Source organism: Acipenser ruthenus, chromosome 21, assembly GCF_902713425.1.
Source record: "Acipenser ruthenus chromosome 21, fAciRut3.2 maternal haplotype, whole genome shotgun sequence".
Classification (NCBI taxonomy): Eukaryota; Metazoa; Chordata; class Actinopteri; order Acipenseriformes; family Acipenseridae; genus Acipenser; species Acipenser ruthenus.
Genome location: NC_081209.1, coordinates 3,232,515 through 3,243,385, shown reverse-complemented (window position 1 = coordinate 3,243,385; position 10,871 = coordinate 3,232,515).

Genomic DNA, 10,871 nt, shown 5'->3' with positions numbered 1-10,871 from the left:
ATGTTTAAATACACTGCTGTCTGCAGGTCCTTCATGTCTTCACTAATGTCCAGCAAAGGGTGAGAATGTGGAACAATACTGTTAGGTTATGTGAATACTTTTAACACTGATTCATTCACAAAGCAAAAAATAAAAGAGCTACAACTGGTCGTTCAGATTAATTAGCCTCCAGCCTTACTGCCCAGGCTTCAGCTCCTTTAGTATAAGCGGAACTCCTTGAGACCTGGTCCACTGCTAGCAGGTTCAGTGATTGACTGACGGACTGAATTGGATTTGAGGATCCTCTCACACCGATGATCCTGGCTGCTTGGATCAATAATTTCTCCAAAGACAAGTTTTGCAATTTACTTGGCAGCGAGACCTTGAGTAATGAAGTTGTTCCATTCTGAAACAGATCCTCTTTGAAAAAGAACAGACATGATTGTATTTGAAAGGTGTGGGGCCTAACCCAGTCTTGCTTTCCCTCTGTCTGTGAAGGATTCATTTTGAATTGGTTTTCAATTAATAAATAACAAAGTGAGTGGGTGTTACAATCAAAGCAACTATTACTTTGCTTTGGAGAAAAGGGAATGGATTTTTATGTGCTTTTGTAACTCTAAGCAACTGACTCAAATCTCCATTGCAATATTTTTTCTAATCAGTATAAGAACACACAGCTACCTCAGTTTATTGGCTAGCCTAAACCTTTCTTTGCAGAGCTCTGCATCATGGGACCTTATGTTTCGAACAGTTAAACATGAAATCATAAGGTTTTTAACAGAATGCTGCACTTGTGGTGTTGGTGATAAACTGGAACAATTATCCAAGGCTATTTGTTCGTGTTTTCCATATTAAAATTCTTTGGGTGCTTGCTTTTCAGGCAATATTGTTCTGTAACTACTTATGCAATGATTTCTGCCCTATGAAATACCTGACTTGACAGAAAAAACTGTTGACAAGTAAGCAAGTCTTACATTTCTACCAAAACACTTTGAAAAATGCATAGTGTTGTGACTAGGAGGCCCGGCAGAGTACAAGTGAGAAGAAATAGTGGAGTGGGATTTAGCATTTGGTAATTAGGCAAGGTAAACTAAAAGCATTAATGCAGGTTCAGGAATAGATTAGAACAGTAGATGTAATAAGTTCCGGTACTTGTTGTCTGTAATAGTATGGATTGGTCTGTGCGCTGTTGGGAGAAGTGAATGAGCCAGGCTGTCAGGTGCAATGAAAGTGCAATTGCTCTGGAAGAAGCTACAGTCATATTCTGTCTCCATTTCATTGATTGATGCGCACTGAGCAGTTAATAAGCTGGGGTTTCCGCTAGCGCCCCTCTGATTAACAATACAGGCTCAGGGATTGATGGCTGTTGCTGTAAGGAATGATTGGAGGTGGTGCACATCACCTTTTTTGTGGCGAGGCAGGAGCAGAAGTGTCTGTCACCAACGTGCCAACAAAGTCAGGCCAATACTTACCAGGAGCTTGAAACTTTGAAATGTCCCGTCAGCACGGTTTACCAATACAGATTAACTAACTGGGTTTGCACTGTTTACTATTGATTCTTAGGCATTCCATTGCACATTTTTGGGGGGAAGGGGTTATACTACCATAGAATCAACCTGCTTTAATACTACCATAGAATCAACCTGCTTTAGTACTACCATAGAATTAACCCGTGCCATCTACAATCCCTTTAACTGCCCCCCCACCCTTGGATTGCTTCACACACCCCCTGTTGAGAACCACTGGGTAAATGTGATGGATTAACTACTATAACACTTCATATTAGCTGCTCAAGTATAGTTTACTTTGAGTTGTTGTGATCACAAGTTTTTGAACATTCTGCTCACTGTGAATTAAAGATTGCTAAATGACAAGCTTGGTTTCTTCTCACCCAAACTAAGCTGCATTAATAAAGTTGTTATAATTGTGGAAAACACTATTGGGGGCTTTGAGTAAATTGTTGATGCTCGTAACATCGATATATATTGTAACTCCTGAATGTATCTAAGACTTTTGCAGAGCAGTATATATATATATATATATATATATATATATATATATATATATATATATATATAATAGGGCTGTCAATTAATCGCAGTTAAGCCTTTGTTTGACAGTTTTTAGCCACCTATTGTACTTTGGGATGTAATTCAGTCTATGGCTATTGCATTGTTATAAACAATCTATAATGCTTTATTAACCCTCTGTAACATAGTTATTAAGAATATATAATATATTTATAAAACATAAATAACCAGCACCTTACCATAAAGTGTTACCAGAAAGTACAATCATTTTGGATTCGATTTATTTTATTTATTTTTCTTAAAAGAAACATTACAGGCATGTCATTCGAGACATTTCCATGTATATGCAGGTTGAGCTCTGGGTGACTTGCATTACATGTTTTATAGCATTTATTCCTTTTTTTCACTTCAAATTGATAGCTGTGTGACAAACGTCACAGGAAGATTTTTTTTCAAGACACCAGGTTTAAAAGCTTTCAGTTCCCTACAAATCCATGAATAAATAATACTCCCGAGTCATTATCCACCACTGCTTTGAAAAGTAATCGGAGGGTTTGTTTTACTTGAGCAGCATCCGAGTGCAGTTATTCCCCTTCAAAGCAGAAGACAAACAACAGAGCATCTGATTATGATCCTGCTTTGAAGGAGTGGGGCTCAATAAGACCATATGTATAGATAGAAGTCATGGAGTGCTGTAGATATTCCAAGAATCAGGACAGACAAATAACCATCGGTCCCCTGAAGTAACACATGGCCATCCTCATGAAAAAAAACATTCAATGGACAATCATGGAGTGTTCTCTTTATGTAACAAGTACAGTGGATGAAATAAGAAAGCATGTTCATTAAACCTTAAATAAACCGCTGGATTCAGAGAGTTACGGTCCTGTCATTGTGTCACTGGATTTCAGTGAACGCCAGATCAATTCAAAATGAGATCAGAAATAATATTAATTTAAAAAAAAAATCAGTATTCAGTATTGAAACCGAAAAGGCTCTAGATCTCTCAACACCTGTTGTAAAAACCTTGTTCTCTCTGATCTGGCACGGGTCTGTACCCATGTGAGCTGAAAAGAAAACCCTCCACCGCTTCATGGAGCATTTATCCATGGAACATTTATTATCAGGGGTTGCTGCTAGACAGTGTCTAGAAAGGTGGCCAGTTCATTGATAAATATGATCACATATCATGGCGTGCTCATCATGGACTCAAATTAAAGACATGAAAACATTGGACGACCTAAAAATACTTCATTAACAGAACTAGTATTTATAGATGGGATCAAAGCAAGCAGAATTGGCTACTGTTTTTTAATAACCCTAGTAAATTAAGTCAGGCGTATGAATCCCCACTGAGCACAAATAATTATTCTGCTGATTGAAAGAACTGCGTCTATAGTTTGTGAATTCAGCATCAATTTTCATAAGCACTGATACAAATCCTCCAATCTGATTTACCCAATAATTTGTATTTCTATTTATTTAGGCTTTTGAAAACTCTTGCCACTCCAAAGCCCTTGAAAGCTTTATAATCTGATAAATGGACGTTTCAAGAAAAGCACCTCCTTATCAACCTACTGTGATAGTTTGATATGATGGTCATGCTGTTAAATGTGAGACGGTGACAATCTGTATTTATTAATTCCATCGGGCTGCCTTTACTTTATTGCATTATTCACAGTAGCAGCTAAAAGATTTTACTTTAACGCCGGGGATTTGTATATGTTTAGTCTGAAAGGACTGCAAAAATGGAATCTCATTTCTGAATCATGCGGGTTATCAAAAATAAAATATGGAGATGTTTTGGACGATTCCCTTAAAAATAACAATGTACAGTACCAAGTATTCAATCAAATCACAGTGAAAGCACAGTACAGTAAAGGCACATTTAGTCAGGCAGATAAAACAGCAATACAGGCTTTGTGGAGAGACCTTGGACTCCCAATGCTTCCCTCTCTCTCTGGGGATTTTGACTCCATGGCCTGGGTTGTGCTTTATGGTTTTATGAGCTGATTTTTTTTTCTTTTGGGTTTGTATGACCTCTCCTGCTTGGTCTTTGAGGCTTTTCCTTTTGGTGGGTTGTAGCAGGGCAGGGCCCTGCCTGTAAATAATATTGTTATGTGGTGATTTGGTGGTGGCTGGCAGGGATGGGGTTAATTTCCTATCCCTGCCAAAATACATGTGAGAATGTGTCTGGAGCTAATTGAATAATTGATAATTAGGCTCCAGCCACATGCTATAAAAAAGGGGAAAATCCTTTGTTTGGAGGAGGTGTTTTGGGTGAGTGGGTGTTTCAGGAGGGTGTCAGAAGGAGAGAGTGTGCGAGAGGAGTGACGGAGAAACGAGAGAGAAAGTAAACATAGGAACAGTGAAGGCAATCTGCCCAGCCTGACCTGTGTTGCAGTTATTGTGTGTTCGTGATTTGTTTTTGTTTACCCTTTTATTTTGCTCTGTGAGCGAGTGTTTTTGTTTGACTTTTTGATTTCTTTTTGTGATTAAACAGCGCAGAAGCGCGTTAACTGCAGTTCCTTGTCTCTGAGTCTCTTTGCCTGCCGAATAACATCTGGGCCCACGACGCTACCCTGTCACATGGGTGAATTGAATAATTGTTTTTTAATCGTTTTTTAATGTACTGGGCAATCCAGTATTTTGTTTAAAGAGGCTTAACAGAGTCTTTTTTAATGATATTCTTTATCGAATAGACAGCATAGTCCTACAAGGGAAGTATTCTAAACTGTCCCTTCTCCCAGAGGACTGTGAAGGGAATCGGACTGCAATCCTTTTAAAATATTTACCCTGTAGTTGATTTGTAGCCGCTGTTGACAGAAATAGGTCTTTTTTCCACGGCCTTGTAGTTTTCCATCTCCCTGCTTTGTCAGGCACTTCGGGGCTGAGGGGGAGTGAGAGACCTGGTCCTTAAAACAAGGGCTTCCCTGGGGATGGCATTAATGCAGCCAGACAAGAGACTCCCGCCCCCACACATCCCTCCCTGGCAGGGAGCTCTCAGACAAATGTGTCTATTAGTGTCCTCTGTGGCTTGAAACTCTGACAACTTCATCTCAGTCACTTGGCATTGCAAAAGACCTAGTTCCATAGTTTTTACAAGTTTTTGTACATAAACTTTAAAAGGGTAATTCAGTCCACAGACAGCCTTGTGGAGATGATTGCACTGCCAGATCCTCATCGAGGACGTGCTGTGCTGTAAGAGGGGTGCCAGATCCTCATCGAGGGCGTGCTGTGCTGTAAGAGGGGTGCCAGATCCTCATCGAGGGCGTGCTGTGCTGTAAGAGGGGTGCCAGATCCTCATCGAGGGCGTGCTGTGCTGTAAGAGGGGTGCCAGATCCTCATCGAGGGCGTGCTGTGCTGTAAGATGGGGTCTCCTTCCTGGAGGACGTGGCTCAATATCGCATTGGTCTGTAATGAGATCTGGTTATTAGTCAGGCCAATCAGGCTTAACTAGTGTGTGTGAAAAACCAACACACTCTATCCAGCCAGTCCAAGAGGGGCTTCACAATTATAGGATAATGCTTCATTAGCTGCTGGTTTTTAAATAGCGACTGGGGGATTGAGACAAAATAAAACCAACACATATTTAATAATTAAAGCTCTGCTTGGGAGAGAGACCCCAGCCTATTGCAGTGGCACCATTGGGAACTGGGTTATCAGAAGGTGAAGGACATACCTGCAGCATGTGCACTTAACCCTGAGATCCCAGAAAGACTCTCGGGAGACACAGGCCTGCTACTAATTAGAGGCTAGTGATTAGTTTGCTTGCAGGTCGGTTTCACATCTGCTTCTTGCTTTCAGGTCGGTTTCACATCTGCTTCTTACAGCTTGAGCTGAACAAAATCATTTTTTTTAAATATCTGAACAGTTGTTGTCTCAGAGATGAAAAAGTTTCTCACACCCTGGAGGATCACCCTTCTACTGTACACGACAACGCAAAAATGTTCTTCAGGCATTAGCCAAAATCTCTTTGGCTTTTATAAACCGTAGTTGGAGGTCAGAGTTCATGCTTGAGTGTTTGGTCGTGGAAGCAGTAGAAGATGATCTTTTAGTGTCCACTGGGGAGAGGTTTATATACGCTGTCTCCCCTGTCAGCTGATGCAGCAGTATATATATATATATATATATATATATATATATATATATATATATATATATATATATATATATACAGTTTATCTGTTAAACCCAGAATGCATACAGTTTACTGATTCCCTATGCCTTTCTGAAACTAAATAAACTAAACATTCTTTGACATTTGAAATATTTTCACCAACTGATAGCTGACTACATGCACAAATGTGATCCTGAGTCTTCAAGCATTACATTATGCAATGTGGCTTTGAAATGGGTCTGTAGGAAAAATATTTTTGGGCCAAGATCTAAAAATGACCTCAATTAATAAACAAGACAATATTGCAAAGGAGCGCCTTCATATGAACTGTGCAAAATGACAATCTTGGAAGTAATGATAATCCCAGCAATCCGAGAAATGTACTGACAGGAATGAAGTCTGGAGTAATAGCATTGTTCTGCCCATATGGGCAAGTGAAGCAGAGAGAATAATAGGTAAACAGCGACACAGCCAGAACAGTGAAGAGACTGGGAGAGAATGAGCTCTTTTCAGAGAGGAAAATGTAGTGCTTACAAACAACAAGACAGCTCTCTACCATGCTACTGAATGAACCTGGAGGGAATATTTCTTAAATAATTACTGCAATTGTGTGAAAATGTACAGTACAAATAAAACATGAGGGAGGGTAAAACGAATCTAAAGGTAGGATTCTCTCTAAAGCGAAGTCCACATTAGTATTTGTTTTTTATTCTGTTAGTTCTCTTAGTTTTACTCCCAGATATTGATCTCATTGTACAAACATGAATAAAAAGGTGCCAATTAAAATCTAAGGCCACCAATAACACCTAAAAGGGGGTGGTACCATTTGTTTGCACCCCTAACCCCTAAGCCCGCACAGCCCCAGAAACACAGCAAAATGAAAGTCTAACATTCACTGCATGCACCTTTACATTTTAAGTACCTGTTTGCCTGTGACAAGTGGAGACGCAGGGCCACAAATCAGATGTGATTTCTCCACTCTGGCTTCAGACAGCTAGAGAATTTGGGTCACACAATCTCTCTCATTCAGACCAGACTAATTCCCTTAGCCCTGCGTTGGGGAGATTCACAATTTCAATTACTGTGCTGGAATAAGAATCCTCCAGATGCCCGTGCCTGTGGCTGCTTCACTAGACACAGTTAAAACAGAGCCAATGTATCACCTTGCTCCTAGATTATTACTTAAAGAGAGATGCTATGAGGGACTATCGACCTGAAATAAACGATTCATGTGAGCATTGTGTATGAATCACCCGATATACTTGTGGCCACAAGTCTATCGGGTGATTCATACAAATTATTTATAACAAAAAACACTATTTATTTTTAACTTAAATTTGGAAGGGAAGGGGTTAAAAATCTCGGCCCTGCCAAATATATGTGCAGATTGTGGCCAGGTGCTGATTGATTGATTGATTGATTGATTGATTGCCAATCAGCCCTGGCCACACTGTATATAAGAAGAGCCAGCTGGTTTGAGAGCGTCAGGTTAGGAGAAGGGCTGAGAGCAACAGGTTGTGATCCCTGGTCAAACACTGAGCTAGCATTGCTTGGGTGCATTTTTTATTTGTTTGTTTGTTTAAATCTTGTGTTTGTTTTGTTAATAAAAGTGCAATCTCCTGTCTCCAGCCTCTGCTGTTCCTGCTGCTTGCCTAGACCATCATCTGCCCTGTCACAATACTAGAGACAGATAGAAAGAACAATTTAAAAAGTAATTAGGAAAAGGCATAAATAGTGCCACAGCCACAGAATTATCCATCCCATCATATCGTTTACAATACGCAACATCAACCTGTCGCTCCTAACACTTTATCTCTTTGGTAGTCTTTTAAAATCACGCTACACCAATGCAGCTCTGTGAATTGGTATGCAAGGCTTGGCTCTCTTAAGCAATCGAAGCTAGCTTTCACAAACACCTTCTCATTGCTCCCCGCCCGGGATTGCTCTCTGATTCAATGATAGTAGAATAAAGCAAGACTGCAATTATAAGAGAATAAAAAAAAAAAAAATGAGGCAGCAAGCAGGCAGACAGCTTGAAATGAGATAGTGAGGGAAATAAGAAAACAGAGAACGAGAGAGACAGCATGTAACTAGAAAGAAAAGGGAATGTGTAGGGAAAAACCAGAAAGAGATTGTAATGAGATTGTGGAAGCTATACTACTATTGAGTTTGATTGTAACTGGAGTGCACAAAATAGAGAGGGACTCATTAAACATATCAGAGCATATTTAAAAGTATTAATTGTGCCCGTTGTCTGAATACACTTTGAGATATTTCTGAAAAAAGAATATATGTAATGTTAAACATATTTTAAAAAGGATTTATTGTACATATTGCGATCATGAATTCGTGCTGGTAGGGGTTAACTGTTACAGAAAATTCATTGGGATTTTTCACTGAAACCATAAACGTGTTTTTGAAATACCGTTAAAAAGTGTTTAATCACAATAGAAAGAACCCTTTCACTTCTAGCACTTACCACTGCTTGTCAGGGAGTTTTATAGTATGTGTCCTGGGAGGAGAGAAGGGATTGAACAAGGAAAACATGCCCAATAATGTATTATTTAACAAGGAGAGGAGAAGAAGTTCCCGCTGTTATCTGAGCGCCCCAGGGATTGAAGAGATGTGAAATAGACATGCAGTCAGGCCTGTGACAGTCCTGTTGAGGCTCTGCCCCAAACAGATGTTCACCCAAGTTCATTTCCTGGCATGTAAATCGAGTCATGATCAAGGCTACATGTGTTGCAGAGACCGTACAGTCAACAACAGATATTCAGTTTATAATTTTTTAATTTTCTTAGTGATAGTGGTCGATGAACAGTCTGGAGGTGATGTAGCCCAGGGAAGGTGGCTGCTCATTGCTGTTCATGGGGATCGTCTATCTTCCTCTTTTTAAAACCCCTTCAGCCACTATTTCTTCTTTTGTAGCTGCAGTGGCTTCCTCCACAACTTGAAATATTCAATTCTAAATGCAATTGGCTAATTAAGGTACCGTGTAAATACAATGCAGTTCAGTGACCGGTATTAGGGTTGCCATTATTCATTCTTCACAGTGTAGTGTTTTTCCATGCTGCCCACGAATAGAACATCTGCAGAAATCTAGAATAAAAACCTGATGAACGTTTCTTTAAAGAGCTTTTTAAATGCAGTCGAGTCTTCAAACCCGAGAAAAAATACCAAGTTAAGGCAGCAGGTACTAGCTGGTGGTTAATCCATCATCCGCAGCAGATAAGGCGGTCTTATCTTAACTCGTTTGGTGGCTGCGGGCCAAGATAATATACATTGTGATTTAGACTAATGGACGGTCACTGCTGGGAACCTGATCAATCTGTAAACCTGGCTAACGCGATTCTGCCCTGTTCTTTACATCAGTTTAACACAGAGGGCAGCCTCCCTTCAATACTGGTCCACTAATCATAGCGTGTTTTTTGTGTGCGATATGTTAGCAACAGATCTACCCTCTCCTCCTGGCCCACCCACCCACACATCATGGTCTACAATGCTGTGTCCTAGGAGTACATTTATTATTGACCAGTTGGACAGAATTGGACAGTATTCTAGATGAGGTCTAAATAGAGTCAGATATATTCTTCTCATCACATTGTATTCCACGCTTACGCTTATTTAACCTGACCTTCTGTTTGCCTTTTTATTGTAAAAGTTGTTAAGGAAAGCTTTTGAAGACATTTAAAATAGGTCCAATCGGCACCATGTTGTAATTAAACCTGCTGTTGCATTGTAACTACAAACTCCTTGGTGTTATTGGTGTATTCATTTAAATAATGTAATGAGAAAAAGAAAAAACAAAAAGCTTTGCTGGCTCTAAGGTCAAATGGAAAAAACAAATCATTTTTACTTCCTTGTGACTGGCTCCATTTAAAGAGCATCAAAACCGGTGAGTTTGGGAGACCATCTAAAGATCTGAAGATCCATTAGGACCATGACTCTGAGGACTCTTTCTGAAGACCATTTTACTCAGCTCTGTTACAGAGGAATTTCACTGCAAGTCTCACTGGATTCAATACTTCAACCCTCTATTCACAGCCTTTCCTTCCAGGTTTCTCAATAAATTGCTGTCGGTACAAACCATTGCATTTATAGATGATAAGAGTACAGAAAAAGGCTCTCTTCTTCCAGGTGGAGCGTTAGGCTCACACACCCAAACACTCAGCTTTCACCTGTCAAGCTAAAAACTGATCATAACTCATGCTATACTTAAAAAGAACGTTGCCAAAAAACTAAATCAGCCAAACCTTTGATCATTTGGGTACTGTTTATTCCCACAACAATATTCTCTCTAAAAGTTGAATTAACGGCTGGAGGACTGTGAAAGAATTTTTTTATGGCACCTCAACTGAGCCAGAAATAATGCAAATTTTGGAGAACAATAGCTTGGTAAATGTGTCTCTGTAAATCCTGTGTCTGTTTGCTAAGTGATTAGTATTCACTGCACAGGTACTGTACCTATCCTAACAGTCTTAGACCAGTAATCCATATGTGCCATGCTGACTGCAAGACCCCCACTGGGGGTTTGCATGTATCTCTAATTACATTGAACTCTATTAAAATGTGGCTGCAGGCTACAGAATCCTCTCTCATTCATATAACGGAAGTTGAGGTGGCGTTGCACTGCACTGTATGAGGTGCAGCACCGTCACAGATCTGGCTTCAGTTTTGTACATGTGAACGATGGTCGGCCATTTAAATGGAAGCAGGCCCTTTTGGATGGAAGGGTTGCAAAT